We start from the raw sequence: 18681 nt of genomic DNA, 5'->3' as shown, positions 1-18681 counted from the left end.
CCACTTTCTTCTACCATAGAAACATGTCCACAATGAGAGATGTGCTGTTATAGCCTTTTCAGTTATTATCCAGAAAGTGTTCCTATGTTCATGCTATTCCCCAAATAACCTGCATAGACGCTCTTTAATTCTATTATAGGTCCTCTGTCATAACATGTTTGACTTCCAGCTCATGAAAATACAAAAAAGTTTTTTGTGTGTGCGGGCATATAGGTATCTATATGTGTTGGCAAGAAGACAACTTTAGCTGTCCACCTTCAGGGGAACTACACTTTGTCTTCTAAGATAAGGTCTGTTTCTTCACCAAGAGTGTGTTGATATTTTTATAATGGTTTGCTGGCAAGCATTGGGGTTTTACTGTTTTGTCCTCCAAAGGCTAGTACTCTAGGCCTGTGCTACCACTGCAGAGCTGTGCTGCCATTCTCAGGGTTTTGATGTGTGCTTTGTGAGTTGTTCTCGTACTTTTTCCTGCAAATATTTACCACTGAGCCCTTGCCTGAGCCTGTCACATTCATTGTGTTAGGATATGGATTTCATTCTCTAGACTGTCAGAGAGATCTCTGTATAAGGAAATAATATTATAAATTAAACTTATTAAACACAGTGGGGTTTTCTCTGGTCCTTGTCCTTATTTATGAAGGTAGATAAGAGCCCCCCTCACAGGGCTACAGTTAATGTCAGTTAGCACATTGACTAGCCATAATAAAAGATCAGTAAATATTAGCTGGCATTAATAAAAAATTCATTTTAGGTAACTGGCTTAATTAACATATCAAACACTGACCAGCACATCATACCCAGCTTCTTTAGCTGAAATTACATTTTTTGTAGGCAAATTTTACTTCTAAGATGTTTAATCATTTTATACTCTAAAGTGAGTCAATATTGCGCCAGTGATTTGATTTACTCTATAAGGTGATCTGAATATGTTGTTTTGCCCCAAGATGGATATTATCTGCGTGGATTGTCAATAAGTGAAGAAAACTAGAATAAACAAAATAAACTGCAGGTAGAAGATCTCCTGTTTGCTCATAGCTAAAGTATTGTTCTAGGTTGTCAGTACCCTATGATCCTTTAAGTAAATAAAGGGGGCTCATAGATAATGTACTGGCATATTTCAGAAAAAAAGAAAGAAACCTTAACAGTCATTATGGCTTCCCACTTTTTAATGTACTTTCTTTCCAGGATGGCATCTAAGCAAAAAAGAGAGATTCATTCTCATTCTCTCTCTCTCTCTCTCTCTCTCTCTCTCTCTCTCTCTCTCTCTCTCTCTCTCTGACAAGGCTCACATATCATGGTATCTTGGTCTGTTCTTACCCACTACGTACCTACCAACTGCTTGCCATCCTGCCTCTATTTCATGATTGTGGTGATGCACATTTACACAGACAACTTTGTTCATGCTTCATGAAGCATCAGAGATGAAACTTAGGGCTTCTTGCATGCTAGGCTGAGCTGTGTGTCAAGTCCCAGGAAGAAAAGAGGGTTTTCACAAAATCATTTGAAGTATCTTCTTTAAAGTTCCTCTAATAGATTCAGCAGAGTGAAACATTTAACAAAGTTCTCTGCCCCATCACTTCCTAGATGAATCCTCTTCTATTGGTTACCTTGAGAATTGGGGGTGGTATTTTCTTCCCTTTCTACAGGATCTCCTTTATGTGCAAGATACTACTAAAAGGTGATCCTGATCCTTCCCCTTAGTTCCTCAAGGAAATTCTAAAGCAGTGGCTCACAAACTTCTTAATACTATGCCCCTTTAATACTGTTACACAAGATATGGTAACCCCAAATCATAAAATTAATTTTGTTACTATTTAATAACTGTTGTTTTGTTACTCTTATGAATCATAATGTAATTTCCTCCAATGGTCTTCAAGAACCTGTGTAAAGGTCATTTGGGCCCCAAAGGTGTCACATCCTGAAGAATGGAAACCACTATTCTACATGAATTCAACACATTCTTCCTCTGTTTACAATATTTGACTTTTCAACCCATTTTCATCTCAAAGTCTTGCTTCATCTATCATGGATACAATTAGTCATTTTTGTTTTCCTGAGTGAGGTTACAAACCTGAAAAATGAATACTTAGTAGTTCTAAATACTTAGTAGTGAGTGAATTGTTATAGGGGTTTGGAAATATGTGCAAATCTGGTAGTCTAAATGACTATATTTATTTGGATTAGTGCTAGCAGGGATTAGCTGCAGATGATTATTAATTGAAATGTCTTATAATGTGTTCTAGGAATCACTGTTAAGTAGACCAGTATGCTAATTTAGGGGTGCTTCTGTCTCCAGGAGATACATTATCTGACAGGGTAGGACAAAGAGGTGGTATGTAAATGTTTGTGGTAACTGAAGGTTCTATATGGATTCACAATTGCTATAGTGATTATTTCTGCTACATGAAGACTACATGATTCTCCAGAGCACCATCATATAACATCAAAACTACTGTCCCAGACTTGTGCCCCACATTTCTTTTTGTCATTTTAAAATCATTTTAAATCAAAGGGGTGTTTGACTGTATAGTATCAAATACTCTCTCATGCACTTTAAAAATTATAATATATTTTAAGGTCCTCTTATCAAAGGGGCCACAAATATTCCCATAGAAAATAATGTAGATTTTTTTCTTTTTTGTAATTTCTTTATTATTAGTGGATTGGTAGTAGGAGATTGTGGTAGTTTGCATAAGTGAAGACTCTCTTAAGGTCCTGTGTTTATATACTCAGTCCCAACTTCAATGTGCTTGCTGTTTGGGAAGGTTGTGGAACATGTAGGTTACCACCTTGACAGCAAAAGTACTTCACTGGGGATAGACTTTGAAGTTTTATATCACATCATGACTTCCTGCTTCTTTTTGCCTACTGTATATGAAAATATGATCAGATATCTTTGCTTTAATTCACCAAACTTTCTCACTCTTAGATATCCCAGATACATAGCCTCTTGTGGGAACACAGTCCAGGAATCAAGACATGTAAGGAGATTTCTGAATGTTTGTGAGAAACTCTGAGGGAAAAGAAAGAAAAAAGACATGAGTCTTGTGACTAAAGTTTCTTCAAAACACAAAATCATTCTTGTGCTTCCTCCAGGTGTACTGAATAAGAGTGAATTTACCTTAGATTATTAACTGGCTATTATTTGTTAACAGGCCTGTAGTAGTTTTAATATTCTTGGCCCAGGAAGGGCCACTATTTGATGGTGTGGCATTTTTGGAGTAAGAGTGTCCTTGATGGAGGAAGTTTGTTACTGCGGGAATTGGCCATAAGACCCTCATTTGGGCTGCACAGAAGTTAGTTTACTATTAGAAGACTTCAGTTGAAGATGTAGAACTCTCAGCTCTGCATTCACTACGTGTGCCTCGATGCTGCCATATTTTTGCCTTGATGATGATATGTTGTGATTAGCCCTGAAGTTATATGTATTTTGATGCTAATCCCACTGCCCCAAGGACAGCTGCCTCCTCATGTACTCAGGAATAGTTGACTTCACCAGAACCTTCTCCCCATTGAATTTGTAAAGTACAGGAGAGGGGCAGGTATAGGATAGAAGGAGGCCTGTCATTGGAGGAGAAGGAAGGATGGACGGGAGAGAAGTTTGAAAGAAGAAGAGGAGACTAGAACAGAAAGGAAGAGACAAGAGGAGAGAAGAGGGAGGGAGAAGCTGTGGAAGGGCAATGGAGGCTGATGAAAAGATCTTGCTTGGTGTATTACAAGTTGTTATCAATGTTCCTAAATGATGGATGGTACCGAGCTTTGTATGTTTAAGTGGGCAATTATATCTTATCTATTGGATCTAAGAATATTGTGTTGTGTGTTCTTTTATGTGACGGTTTCAGTGTAGAAAAGTATGCGGCAGCAGCCTGGGCGGCCAAGAAGTTGGAATGTGTTTCTGCCAAGACTGGAGGTCAGCATGTAGAAGAATGCAGATCTATCCATGCTTATGACCCTGTACAAAGCTTAAGGCCAAGTGGATAAAGGACCTCCAAATCAAACCAGATAGACTGAAACTAATAAAAGAAAAAGTGGGGAAGAATCTTGAACACATGGCATTGGAGAAAATTTCCTGAAAAAAAAAAACAAAAACAAAAAAACAAAAAACAAAAAAAAAAAAACACAGTGGCTTATGCTCTAAGATCAAGAATCGACAAATGGGATCTCAAAAATCTGCAACGTTTCTGTAAGGCAAAGGACACTTTTGTCAGGACAAAACGGCAAGAAACAGACTGGGAAAAGATCTTTACAAATGCTACAACTGATAGAGGGCTCATATCGAAAATATGCAAAGAACCCAAGAAGTTAGACTGCAGGGAGACAAATAACCCTATTAAAGAATGGCGTTCAGAGCTAAACAAAGAATTCACAGCTGAGGAATGTTGAATGGCTGAGAAACAAATACAGAAATGTTCAACATTTTTAGTCATAAGGGAAATGCAAATCAAAACAACCCTAAGATTCCAACTCACACCAGGTGACAGCACATGCTGGCATGAATGTGGAGAAAGAGGAGCACTCAACCATTGTTGGTGGGATTGCAGACTAGTAAAACCATTATGGAAATCAGACTCGAGATACCTCAGAAAATTGGACATTGAGATACCTGAGGACACAGCTATACCTTTCTTGGCATATATCCAAAAGATGCTCCAACATATAACAGATGTACATGCTCCACTATGTTGATTGCAGCCTTATTTATAATAGCCAAAAGCTGGAAAGAACCCAGATGCCCTTCAACAGACGAATGGATATAGAAAATATAGTACATTTACACAATGGAATATTACTCAGCTATCAAATCAATGCCTTTATGAAATTAATAGGCAAAAGCAATGAAGTGGAAAATATCATCCTGAGTGAGCTAATACAATCACAGAAAAACACACATGGTGTGCACTCATTGATAAGGGGATATTAGCCCAAATGCTCGAATTACCCTAGATGCACAGAACACATGAAACTCAAGAAGGTAGGCCAAAATGTGAATGCTTCACTCCTTCTTTTAAAGGGGAACAAGAATACCCTTGTGAGGGAATAGGGAGGCAAAGTTTAGAACAGAGGCAGAAGGAACACACATTCAGATCCTGCCCACATGTGGCCCATAATTATACACCACCAAACTAGATAAAATGGATGAAGCAAAGAAGTGCAGGCTGACAGGAACCAGATGTAGATCTCTCCTGAGAACACATTCAGAATACAGCAAATATGTAGGCAAATGCCATCATTAAACCACTGAACTGCGAACAGGACCCCTGCTGAAGGAATCTTAGAAAAGAGCTTGAAGGGGCTTGAGACCCCATATGAACAACAATGCCAACCAACCAGAGCTTCCAGGGACTAAGCCACTACCCTAAGACTATACATGGACTGACCCTGGGCTCCAACCTCATAAGTAGCAATGAATAGCCTAATAAAAGCACCAGTGAAAGGGGAAGCCCTTGGTCCTGCCAAGACTGAACCCCCAGTGTAAGTGATTGTTGGGGGAGGGTGGTAATGAGGGGAGGATGAGGAACGGAACACCCATAGAGAAGGGGAGGGGGAGCGCTTAGGGGGATGTTGGCCCAGAAACTGGGAAATGGAATAACAATTGAAATGTAAATAAGAAACACCCAAGTTAATAAAGATGAAACAAAAAAGATGTGTATCAGATATCTTGGGGCACCGAGGTACTAGACCTAGCAGGGTAAAAGATACCAATACCTTTTTATTTTTTATATTTTTACAACAAAAATGATGGACTGAACTTCTCAACATATAAGACAGCCCCAATTAATTTTTTTTTATGAGAGTTGACTTGGTAACGGTGTGTGTTCACAGCAGTCAAACCCTAACATAGAAGTTGATGACAAGAACTGAGTTATTGCTATGATAGGTTGGACCATGTTTTCATTTGGATAAATTATGATTTTGGGACATTGGATGGGTAAAGTTGTGGAATAAGTTAAGTTAAGCTTAATGGGTCATTCTAGTAGAAATATGGAAGACTTTGTTACTGAGATTGCTTTGGCTTGTGCAGATCATTCCTAGGAGTTCTCAGTGAAAAAGAATGTTAATATGTGGCCGAGAGAATGTTTTAGTGGTATTTTGGCCAGGAATGTGACTATATTTTTGTCCTTGTCTGAGGAATATACCTGAGGCTTAAGAAATTTTACTGATTGCATTGCAAAAGAAAGTTTTGAAAGAGCCCCAGAAAGGCAAAGAATTTGCTCTCTGCTTTAGTATTTATTTATTTATTTATTTATTTATTTATTTATTTATTTATTTATTTATTTATTTATTTTGTCACTTACTTGTTGATTCATTGATTTATATATTTAAATATTTGGATTTTTAAAATTTACATTTCAAAAGCTATTTCCTTTCCTTGTTTCCTGTACATAACACCCCATCCCATCTGATCTTCCACTTCTATGAGGGTGTTCCCCATCCCTAACCCAGCCATACCTCCCTGACATTCCTCTACACTAAGGTCCAGCCTTTAAAGGACAAAAGAATTCTCCTCCCATTCGTGCCCAATAAAGTCATCCTCTGCTGCATAAGCGGCTGGAGCTGTGGGTCTGTCCATGTGTATTCTTTGGGTAGTGGATTAGTCCCTGGTAGCTCCCGTTGCTTGCTATTGTTCTTATGGGATTGCAAGCCCCTTTAGCTCCTTCAAACCTTTCTCCAACTTATGCATTGGGAACACTATTCTCAGTTCAAAGGTTTGTTGCTAGAATTGCCTCTGTATTTGTCCTGCTCTGTCTGAGCCTCTACAGAAACAGCTGTATCATGCTGCTTTCAGCATGCACTTCTTGGCTTCATCAATATTGTCTATGTTTGGTATATATATATATGCTGGATGCTCAGGTGGAACAGACACTAAATGGTCATTCTTTCAGTCTCTGCTCTAAATATTGTTTCCATATCTTCTGTTATGATTAATTTTATTCATTCACTTAAGGACTGAAGTATCTGCACTTTGATCATCCTTCTTCTTGACCTTCATGTAGTCTATGGATTGTAACTTGGGTAATTAGAGCATTTCGGCTAATATCCACTTATCAGTGAATGCATACCATGTGTGTTTTTCTGTGATTCAGTTACCTCATTCCTGATGACATTTCTAGTTCCACCCATTTGCTTGTAAATTTCATGAAGTTATTGTTTTTGATACCTGTATAGTACACCATTGTGTAGAAGTATCACATTTTCTGTATCCATTCCTCTGTTGAGACGCATCTGGGTATTTTCCAGCTTCTGACTATTATAAATAGATCTGCTATGAACATATTTGAGCATGTGTCCTTGTTATAGTTGAAGCATCATTTGGGTATATGCACAAAAGTGGTATAGGTGGGTCATTTGGCAGTACTATATCCAATTTTTTGAGGAATCTCCAGAGCGACTTCCAGAGTGGTTTTACTAGCTTGAAATCCCATCATCAATTAAGAACACTTCTTTCTCCACATCCTCACCAGCATCTGTTTATATATGAGTTTTTGATCTTAGCCATTCTGACTGGTGTAAGGTCAAATCTAATGGTTGTTTTCATTTGCATTTTCCTGATGACGAAGAATGTTGAATAGTTGTTTAGGTACTTCTCAGCCATTCAATGTTCTTCAGATGAGTATCCTTCTTTAGCTCTGTACCACATTTTTTATATAGGGTTATTTGACCTCTGGAATCTAACTTCTTGATTTCTTTGTGTATTTTGGATATTAGACCTCTATCAGATGTAGGATAGGTAAAGATCTTTTCCCATCAATTGGCTCTAATTTTGTCCTATTGACAGTGTCCTTTGCATTACAGAAGCTTTGCAATTTTATAAAGTCCCAATTGTCCATTCTTGAAGAGCATAAACCTTTGGTGTTTTGTTCAGGAAATTTTTCAGAGTGCCCATGTATTCGAGGCTCTTCCCCACATTTTCTTCTATTAGTTTGAGTGTACCTGGTTTTATATGCAGGTCCTAGATCCCCTTGTATTTAAGCCTTTTACATAGCCATAAGAATAGAATGATTTACATTTTTCTACATGCTGACCTCCAATTGAACCAGCAAAAATTGTTTAAAATGCTATCTTTTTTCCCCACTGGATGGTTTTAATTCACTGTCAAATATTGAGTGACTATAGGGGTGGGTTCATTTCTGGGTCTTTAATTCTATTCTGTTTATCTATCTTCTTTTCTGTTTACCAGGACCATACAGTTTTTATCACTTTTGCTCTGTAATACAGCTTGAGGTCCAAGATGGTGATTCCTCCACAAGTTCTTTTATTGTTGAGGATAGTTTTCGATATGCAGATGAATTTGCAAATTTCTCTTTCTAACTCTATGAATAATAGAGTTGGAATTATTATGGGGTTTGCATGGAAGCTCTAGATTGCTTTTGGCATGATGGCCATTTTTATTATATTTATCCTGCCAATCCATAAGCATGGTAGATCCTTCCATCTTCTGAGATCTTCTTTAAATTCTTTCTTCAGAGATTTGAAGTTCTTGTAACACAGATCTTTCCCTTGATTGGTTAGAGTTACACCAAGGTATTTTGTATTATTTATGACTATTATGAATGGTGTCATTTCCCTAATTTCTTTCGCTGACTGTTTATACTTTGAGAAGGCTACTGATTTGTTTGACTTAATTTTCTACTCAGCCACTTTGCTGAAGTTGTTTATCAGGCTTACTATTTCTCTGGTGGAATTGCAGAGAGACCCTTACTCAAGTCTTGGGAAATCGTGGACCCCAGACACAGAGAGACCATTTTGGATGTAATAAGCAAAGGCGAGGTTTATTACGGAGACCTATTACAGAGATCTCCGGGCTGACACATATCCCACGCAGGAGACAGAGGTGTCGGCCCCGAAACTCAAAAGTCAGAGGGTTATATAGAGAAGGCTAGGGGGTTTTGGCGTGGTTACATACAAATGGCTCATTCAAACATAGCAGTGAGAACAAAGCAGAAAGAGTACATGTTAGAAGTCAGGGGCTTATCAGGGTCTGGAGGATGGCCCTGAGTGAGCTGGGGGGGGAGATGTCTTCCTGCGAGACGTCCCATGAATCAGTCCCATTAACTCAGGCTGGTTCTTGCATTCCTTTTCTTTATGGCTTGCCAGTCCTGCCTGGACAGTGTTTCCTGTGCTCCTTTATCTTTATGGCCTGCTAGTCCGGGCTGCAGGGCTTAGCCCTGGGTCTGTGGCCTTTTGGGGTTTATTCTTTTAATTTTATATTTCTAAACCTAGAATTCGTATAATTCTCTTTTTATTCCCGTCTTCTCCTACTAAATAATTCTAATCTTAGAATTTTGATATCAAGTCTCGTATTTGGTCTCACCAGTTGTCCTAACTGACTGGTACTGTTGTCTCAGAACCATCAACCGCACAGCACCAACTCGATTTTTAACAAAAACAATTAACCTGTTTGTCACGCAGGAACCAAAAACTAAAACCAAGAAAATTCTTAATAATGGCCCAGCTGTAGCAGAGAGTAGGGTAGTCATCCAGGGAGATCTACTAAACTAGCTCTCGAACCATCTCTGATGTGTTTTTTTGTCTGTCTTTTGTCTAACCTTTTTCTAAGTTTATTTATGGAGTCTTTAATTATTCCTGAATGGTCTGTATAGAAGCAACATTTTTTTTTAGTATAGCACACAGACTCCTTTTTTAAGGAATATCAGGTCTGATTTTTTTTTTATTTTGAAGGAATACCTCTGAGAGGGAGGTTAGGTATTCTTGGAGGTCAGCTAAAAAGTCCTTCTCTCTTTTTATATCTGAGTCAATGGCAGTTCTGAATTCTCTATAAGCCTTGTATTGTAGGGCAACAGCAGATGTCCTTGTGCTGCCCTTGCAGCACCTAGATAGCCCTAGCCCTAAGTAATTCTCAATCCTTTTTTTTGTGTGTGTGTGTGTGTGTCTTACTAAGTCTTTAGCATCAGGATTCCAATCTGGACACTATCTGAACCTATACACCAAGGTCATGACTGTCTTTTAGAACTTCTAAACTTATACAGGTTGTGATCCCTGAGGCACAGTCCCAAGAAGTGTTAGGAGTACTAACATATGTAATGTTACATCATTTGTAATAGAAATCAAGCCTATTTCCACACCTATCCCGATGGAACCCAGGGCAAACATGCTGAGTGTCCCTCTAGGTCTCAGCTCTCAGCCCCAACAGCTAGTATGTGGCTGGTGAGGGCTGAGAATTGACGGCTGTCAGGGTGGTCAGCAGCACCAGGTACGGTCCTTTCCAGCGAGGCTCGAGTGTCTGGGCTCAGTGTAGCTGCTTCCGACCTGGAACTGATGGGATGTCTCAGGGGTCTCCGGGGGCATAGGCTGTTGTCAGCTGTGAGCAGATTTCTTTCTGTATCACCTGTAGGTCTTTTAGCCTGGCACACAAATCATTATTACTATGGCACTATGACATGTTGATTCAGTAACATCATCTAATACAGTCAGGGGAGCTGAGGCGCCATATAAGATCTCAAAGGGGGTAAGGCTGAATCTGGAAGGGGTATTTCTTGCTCTGAAGAGAGCAAGAGGGAAGGAGTGTCACCCAGTCTGTGCCAGTCTCCATGGTCAATTTGTTTAAGGTCTCTTTTAGAGTTCTATTTATTTACTCTACCTGTCCTGAACTTTGAGGTCTGTAAATACAATGTAATTTCCAATCGACCTCTAAATACTTGGCCACACCCTGGCTTACCTTGGCAACGAAAGTAGGGCCGTTGTCTGACCAGATTACCTTGGGCATTCCAGACCTGGGGAAGATTTCTTCCAGTATCTTCTTGATGATTGTAGAGGCCGTCTCTCGTTTGGTGAGGAAACCTTCTATCTATTCCTGAAAAGGTATCTACAAGCACTAGGAGATACTTGTGATTATATTTTTATGGTTTTATCTCAGTGAACTTCACTTTGAGTTTTTACTAAACTTTTTAGGTCTCTTTGTCTTGTTTGTTTGTTAAGCATTCACTTACTGACATACCTTATACTTTTTATTGTCTCTCTTGGCTAAAATCTTAAAGTCTATTACATATATTTTAACTATTTGGACAAACTTTTTATCTCCTAAATGAGTCCATTTCTTAATTTGGCAAAGTGAGTCTTTTGTTTGTTCTTTGGGGGGTATAGCTTTCTCCCCAAGTGTGTTATTGTCCTTTTATCTTTTAAACAACTTGGGCCTTTTTTTCTGTTGTACATTCTAAGTGAGGCCATCTCTTAGTCTAATCCCAGTTCCCAGTGGCTGTTTCTTGTAGGCCTGTAACCAGGATAGGCTCCTGCATAGCCATTTCCCGAGCCACTTTATCTGTTTTGTTACTGTCCCATGTCAATGAATCTCTTCCTTCCTGATGTCCTGGGCAATGAATAGTACTCACAGTTGTTGGCTTCATCAGGGCATCTAAGATATGACAAAGGCATCTGTCATCAGCGCTGATGTGCTGGGGGGTTGGGGTTCAGCCATCCCAGATGACATTGTTTTTTCCACCATGGCAGCACCCACTTGTCTCTGACTTTCATTCATGAAGAGAACTGTTCCCATCTGTGGACAAGGTCCTCGGCTTTCAGCAGGGGTCAATCAGCCAGTCGCAGAGGTCTTTCCTCCACCCATGTGCTTCTGTCAGTGTTTGACACTCGTGCTGTGGTGGCTCCAGGTCCGGATTGGGCAGCAAGGTGACCAGATTGTCCCCAACCGGTGGAGAATCTAGTCCATGGCAGCTGACCAGTGGTCCCATCTTTTGGGACACTCTATTCAAAGGCAAGACATCAGCCACTCTATCACAGTTTCAGTCCTGGATTGGGTGATAATTGTTAGTGCCCGGCTGGCAGGAGTGATGTGTTCCAAGCAGAAAAGCACTAAGCCATTCATCTCCCAGGATCAGGTACTGGTGCACTGAGACAGGTCTTAAGCTCCACATACACAGTCTATAGATATGTATATACATGGCCTCACCCAGCCATTTTAGCCCACGCAAGCCAATTTGGAGAGCAATTTTCTCATGAGCAAGGGATAGGGGCAGTCAGGGATGACCATGAATTAGTGGGTGGGTTACCCAGCCCACGCCAAGGTCCACTGTTCTTCGGGCAGTCCATAAGTATTGTTCGTTGTCAGTAGCCCCTTGCACTCAAGGTCTTTGGATATTGGCCCACTGGGGGGCATAGGAGCCCAGAGCATTGGATCCCTGTATCCACACTTCCCTTCTATCTCTGTGTATAGCCAGCACTCTAGGACCGAGAGGCTCTCCAGTGGCCCCTCTTGTTCTTTCTTGGGCAGTCCCTGACCCAGTGTCCTTTTTCTTTGTATTAGGCACACTGATCTTTAGCCAAGAATTCTCTTCTGTTGTCAGGTACTATCTTCCTAGGTTCCCTAACTACTGTGGCTAGTATATGTTCCTCTCTTGTCTTTTATCTCTCTTTAGCTCTCTAACTTCTTCTTTTTGTCTCTTTTCTTCCCTAGCTTTCTGTTCTTTTTACCTCTTTTTTTTAACCTTACTTTTTCTGTAACTTATACTAACTCTCAGCAACATATAGTAACTCTCTCAGTGACTTAGCTTAACCCTTTAAATTTCTGTAACTTTTTCTTCATATCTTTTCCTTATCTTAGCCAGATAGGTGGGGCATTTTTCAGTCCCTCAGAGACCCACCCTTGGAGTTTGCTAGCAGACCTGGAGCACTCCCTACCTTCAGGCGTCTGAAGAGAGCAGGCAGAAGTGAGTGCCTTCTATCCACGTCTGGAACATTTTTTCTGGCCTCTAGTAGGATTCTGTCTTTCCTCGGTGGTAAAGAAGACCTGTAACAGTTACTAACAAGCATCTCAAATGGGATGGTGAGAAAACAAGAGAATCTTGAGAATAGAGGTCCACTGAAGAGGGCAAATAGCATTTAGTCACACAGCTAAGTCAGGAGGCTTTCTTGGGACAAAAAGGCCTTGTGTCTGTGAAACAGAAAAGTGAGCAGAGGGGCAGCCTATCTGTTACCGGCTGTCTCTCTGGACTTAGATTTTCCCTTAAGGAGTACCTTCCTTTAGTGCCAGCTCAGTGCTTTATCGCTCAAGAGACCCATCCTCTAAATGGCACTAGGCTTCTAGTAAGAACTAATAACAAAAGGATGGAGAGACGGTTAGAACCTGAATGTTAGATACTAAGCAGCTGACAAAAGAATTGTAACCAGTTCACCTGGGGCTTCTTGTCTCTTATATCTAATAAAGAGATTGTTAATACTAGAGTACCAACCTTTAATAAAAAAAAAACTATAGCTCTCTCCATGTCTCAGAATATCAGGACTGCAGTAGTAGTCCTTCACCAAACTGTCTCAGTGGGCTAAGGGCCCATGGAAAAGAAAACATTAATCCTGACCTTGGTCACAGCCAAAGCCTGAATTCTAAATTCTGACTGGCAAAACACAACAAAGTTCTTTACAGTTTGTTGTAGATTTTTTGAAACTATTTTAGGGGCTTCTCTGTCCCCCAACCTGGGACATTTCGACCACAGGGGCAGGAACTGGCTGCTGTGGGGATAGGATCAAAGGCATTCTCCATGCTAATGATGACCAGTGAGAAAAGTAATTTAATGCTGGAGACTGACTCCTCTCTTGGAATAGGGCCAGCAGATAAGGCAGGCTCCCTAAAGAACTTTTGTTAATGAGCACTCTCTTTCTGTGAGCAAGAGTTGAAGGTCTGGCCACTAAAAGCAGAAATTTCTTTCTTGTTCTTGTTTTCTTTAGAGTCCTCACCCACCTCACTCTCAGCCTTTTTAGATCATTCTTCCTGTAGCATTTCTAACACAGCCTGTCCCTTTTTTATAACCTGTTGACAGCATTTCTGATCTTTTAGGCAGCTACGCACTAAGTGCCATATCGGCTGAAACTCCGCCTTTAAGATTCCTTGCTGCCAAGCAAAATTTAAATCCTTTTCTAGCTTATCTCAGCTGTCCACCATGAGATTCCCAGAGATCGCGAACCAAGGTGTAGTAATTCACTAAGAAATCTCTCTGTAGTGTTTCTTTTTACCTTAAGCCTTTTCCTTTTAAACAGCTCCTGAAGAGCCAGAAAAATTGGGTGAGACTTGAGAAGTCCCCATGCTCGCTGCAGCAGCTCTGCAGCTAATTTCGCTCCCCCCTACTGTGTGTTGGGAGCACAAGCACAGATAAAACACTATGTTTTTTTAAAAAATTAACGTTGGCTATCAACCAACACACCGCCACTAGAGCGGGGTCTATAAAATTAAGTTTTTTACTCACTATACTTGTTTCATACCGGAGGCCTAATCTGGGGAACTTTTTTATTTACGAGCGGTTTTGTCCTCAAGGTTTTTGTTAATGTCTGTTTACACAACTGTTAACAGCAGCTAGGCTGATCAAGGGGAGTAAACGGAGGGGCCTCTCTCCTTGGGGAGGAGGCTCAAGAGAGAAAGACAAAACTCCCTGGCAGAAAACAATTTCTCTCAAGCAAATTATTTTTAACTTTTAACTTAAGCACCAAGAGGACCAAGTAAAACTCTTTGACGAACAAAGCAAACAGTTTCATGATTTCAAACACAGTTGTCAGTCCAAGATTTTAAACACAGTCGTCAGTCTAAATTCAAAAACGAAACCAAAGCCAAAAAGACACTCGACAATACCACAGAAAACAAACCAGACAAACGAGACCAAGACAAAGCATCCTATAACCAATTTTCACAGATGTCTGGTACCTTTAGTACCTGGCCCAAACTGCAGCTTAACCTTAGCTGCTTTTGGGATGAGATGGACCATCTGATTCCACCTCCCAACAGGATTTCAGAGTGTCCTCTTGTCCTAACATCCGTCCAATGGTCCAGCATCAAAGACAAAGGGGTTATCACAGTCTGCCCCATGGCAAAGAAAAAGAACACCAAACACAGAAACAGAACACAGACAGCAGACACTAAGGAGCACTCTGTCTCCTTTGTTCCAGAAAAACACAGTCAGGTCCTCCTGACTGCCCACAGCCGGGCTCTTCCGACTGTTCTCCGCCCGTGGAACGTCTTCCAGGGGCTGCAGCCTGCGGGCCCCGGGGCGTCCCCGGCTTCCGCAGCCAGAGGGTCCTCACGAACCACAAAGGCAGCTGCACTGAGTGGGGATACACATCCACTCTCCTAGCACAGGGCAGGAATACACATCCACCCTCTTAGCACAAGGCAGGAACACACATCTGCCCTCTTAGCACAGGGCAGGAATACACATCCACCCTCTTAGCACAGACACAGAGTGAGACTCCACGTCCACTCTCTAAGTACTGACCAGAGTGAGACTTCACCGGTACCAAGACACACACATATACACACACGGCGGAACCAAAACAAAGACAGACACAGACTGACAATTGCGGCGCCGCTCACACAGAAACACTCAGACAAACATCCAACTCACCTCCAAGGGGTCTTCGGAGTCTGGGGTGGTCGCGCAGATCCCGGACGAGCCCCCATTTATGAAAGATCCCATGCAGAGAGACCCTTACTCAAGTCTTGGGAAATCACGGACCCCAGACACAGAGAGACCATTTTGGATGTAATAAGCAAAGGCGAGGTTTATTACGGAGACCTATTATAGAGATCTCCAGGCTGACACATATCCCACGCAGGAGACAGAGGTGTCGGCCCCGAAACTCAAAAGTCAGAGGGTTATATAGAGAAGGCTAGGGGGTTTTGGCATGGTTACATACAATTGGCTCATTCAAACATAGCAGTGAGAACAAAGCAGAAAGAGTACGTGTTAGAAGTCAGGGGCTTATCAGGGTCTGGAGGATGGCCCTGAGTGAGCTGCGGGGAGATGTCTTCCTGCCAGACGTCCCATGAATCAGTCCCATTAACTCAGGCTGGTTCATGCACTCCTTTTCTTTATGGCTTGCCAGTCCTGCCTGGACAGTGTTTCCTGTGCTCCTTTATCTTTATGGCCTGCTAGTCCGGGCTGCAGGGCTTAGCCCTGGGTCTGTGGCCTTTTGGGGTTTATTCTTTTAATTTTATATTTCTAAACCTAGAATTCGTATAATTCTCTTTTCAGAATCATTGGGTCAATTAAATATACTATCATATCATCTCCTAATGGTTATATATTGACTTCCTCCTTTCCAATTTGTGTCAGTTTGACCTCAATTTGCTGTCTGATTGCTCTGACTGGACTTTGAGTACTATATTGAATAAGTAGGGAGAGAGTGTGCAGTCTTGTCTATTCCCTGATTATAGTGGGATTGTTTCAAGTTTCTCTCCATTTACCTTGATATTAGCTACTGTTTTGCTGTATATTGCTTTTATTATGTTTTGATTTGGATGTTGAATTCCTAATCTTTCCAGGACTTTTATCATGAAGTGGTGTTGAATTTTGTCAAATGCTTTCTCAGAATCTAATGAAATAATTATCTTTCTTTTTTCCTTTGATTTCATTTACATAGTGGATTATGTTTATGGATTTCTGTATATTAAACCATCCCTGCATCCCTGGGATGAAGCCAGCTTGATCATGATGGATGATTGTTTTGAATTGTTTTTGGGTTTGGTTTGCAAGAATTTTATTGAGTATTTTTGCATCGATATTCATAACGGAAACTGGTTTGCAATTCTTGCTCTTTGTTGGGTGTTTGGGTGTTTTAGTTATAAGCATAATTGTGGCTTCAGAAAATAAATTGTGTAGTGTTTCTTCTATTTCTTCTGTTCTGTGGTATAGTTTGGACGGTATTGGTATAAGGTCTTCGATGGAGTTATGATAGAATGCTGCACTGAACCCATTTTATCCTGGGTATTTTTCAGTTGAGAGACTTTTAGTAACTCCTTTTATTTCTTTAGAAGTTATGGGAATGTTTAGATGGTTTATTTGATCCTGATTTAATTTGATATCAGGTATCTGTCTAGAATATTTTCCACTTGATCCAGATTTTCCAGTTTTGTTGATTATTGGCTTTTTTAGTAGGATCTGATGATTTTGTAAATTTTCTCAGATTCTGCTGTTATGTCTCCCTTTTCATTTCTTAACTGTAAAGTGAATGTTTATTTGAATATTTTAGGTTAGTTTTACTACTAATTTATTAGAAATTGCCACATGGTATATGTTCCTCAAGACTGGGGTTTGTCAATGACTTCAAATTTGGGATCCTCAAAGATGAAGGTAGGAAACTTATCCATCTCTCCTTTACCAACATTTGTTTAAGGTTAAAAAGCTCTCTGTCCAGATATTGGTGATACTCTGGGCCAGTATCAACAGGTCCTCCAGATGTCTGTTGCTTTGTTTTGACCTCTTTAATCTTGTCCATGAAGTTTCTGTACAGGATCAAGTTCCTTATTAAACACCACAGCTATAACACCAATGTTCCTCCTCAATTGCACAGAGACTACTGAACAAAGGACAGAGGAGAGCCTGAAGATCCTCGAAACGATCTTGGTTTAGTCTGTGGTACTTGCACTGAGTCCCAAGTTGTTAGAGTCACCACCGCCACTACTGTTCAACTCCTCCCTTTCATTTTGTTAATTTGAATACATTCTTTGTGCCCTCTGGTTAGTCTGGTTAAGGGTTAATCTGTCATGTTGATTTTCTCAAACAACCAGCTCCTAGTTTTGTTGTTAATTTGTTTAGTTCTTTTTTGTTTTCACTTGGTTGATTTCAGCCCTGAGTTTAATTATTTCCTAAATCAGTGTATTTGATTCTTTTTTTTTTCTAGAGCTTTTATGGGTGCTATCAAGTTGTTAATGTATGCTCCCTCTAGTTTCTTTTTGGAAGCACTCAGAGTTATTAGTTTTCCTCTTAGCATTACTTTCATTGTATCCCATAATTTTGGGAATCTTGTACCTACATTTTCATTATATTCTAAAAAGTTCTTAATTTCCTTTCTCTTTTTTTATTTCTTCCTTGACAAAGCTATCATTGTGTAGAACATTGTTCAACTTCCATGTGTATATGGGCTTTCTGTGTTTTTTGCTGTTATTGAAGAGACAGCCTTTGTCTGTAGTAAGATGATATGATACATGGGATCATTTACATCTTCTTGTGTGTTTGTTTATGCCTGTTTTGTGACTGATTTTATGGTCAATTATGGAGAAGGTACCATGAGGTGCTGAGAAGAAGCTATATTCTTTTGTTTTAGGACGAAGTGTGCTAAAAATATATGTTAAATCCATTTGGCGGAAAATTTGTTAGTTTCTCTATGTCTCTCTTTAATTTTTGCTTCCATGATCTGTCCATTGATGAGAGGAGGGGTATTGAAATCTTCTACTATTATTGTGTGGTGTGCAATGTGTGCTTTGTGCTTTAGTAAGGTTCATTTTATGAATGTAGGTGTCCTTGCATTTGGAACAGAGGGACTCAGATTTGAGAGTACTTCTCAGTAAATTTTTCCTTTGATGAATATGAAATTCTTCCTCTTCTTTTTGAAAACTTTTAATGGAAAGTCAATTTTGTTTGATATTAGAATGGCTACCCCAACTTGTTTCTTAGGACCATTTGCTGAGAAAATTGTTCTCTAGTCTTTTACTCTGGGGTAGTGGCTGTCTTTGTCACTGAGGTGTGTTTTCCTTATGCAGCAAAACGCTGGGTCCTCTTTAAGTATCCAGTCTATTAGTCTATTTCTCTCTATTGGGAAATTGAGTCCTTTGATGTTAAGAGCTAGTAAGGAAAAATAATTGTTGTTTCCTGTTATTTTTGTTGTTTGAGGTGTAACTCTGCTTATGTCTCACTTCCTTTAGGCTTGATGCAAGAAAATAAATTTCTT

General features: G+C 40.1%; 1 protein-coding gene and 1 pseudogene across 1 annotated transcript in view; one reads left to right on the top strand and one right to left on the bottom strand.

Moving 5' to 3' along the window:
• Positions 1-18681, top strand: part of LOC148003236 (rho GTPase-activating protein 20-like) — a 163893-nt gene that overhangs the window by 125806 nt on the left and 19406 nt on the right. The gene's annotated exons all lie outside the window — the stretch shown is intronic.
• LOC148003235 (ATP synthase peripheral stalk subunit F6, mitochondrial pseudogene) overlaps positions 17033-18681 on the bottom strand; it is a 53064-nt pseudogene continuing 51415 nt past the window's right edge.

This window comes from Rattus norvegicus, chromosome 9 (genome assembly GCF_021556685.1).
Source record: "Rattus norvegicus strain SHRSP/BbbUtx chromosome 9, alternate assembly SHRSP_T2T, whole genome shotgun sequence".
Lineage (NCBI taxonomy): Eukaryota > Metazoa > Chordata > Mammalia > Rodentia > Muridae > Rattus > Rattus norvegicus.
The sequence above is the reverse complement of the archived record's forward strand: the minus strand, read 5'-3'. Positions and strand labels throughout refer to the sequence as shown.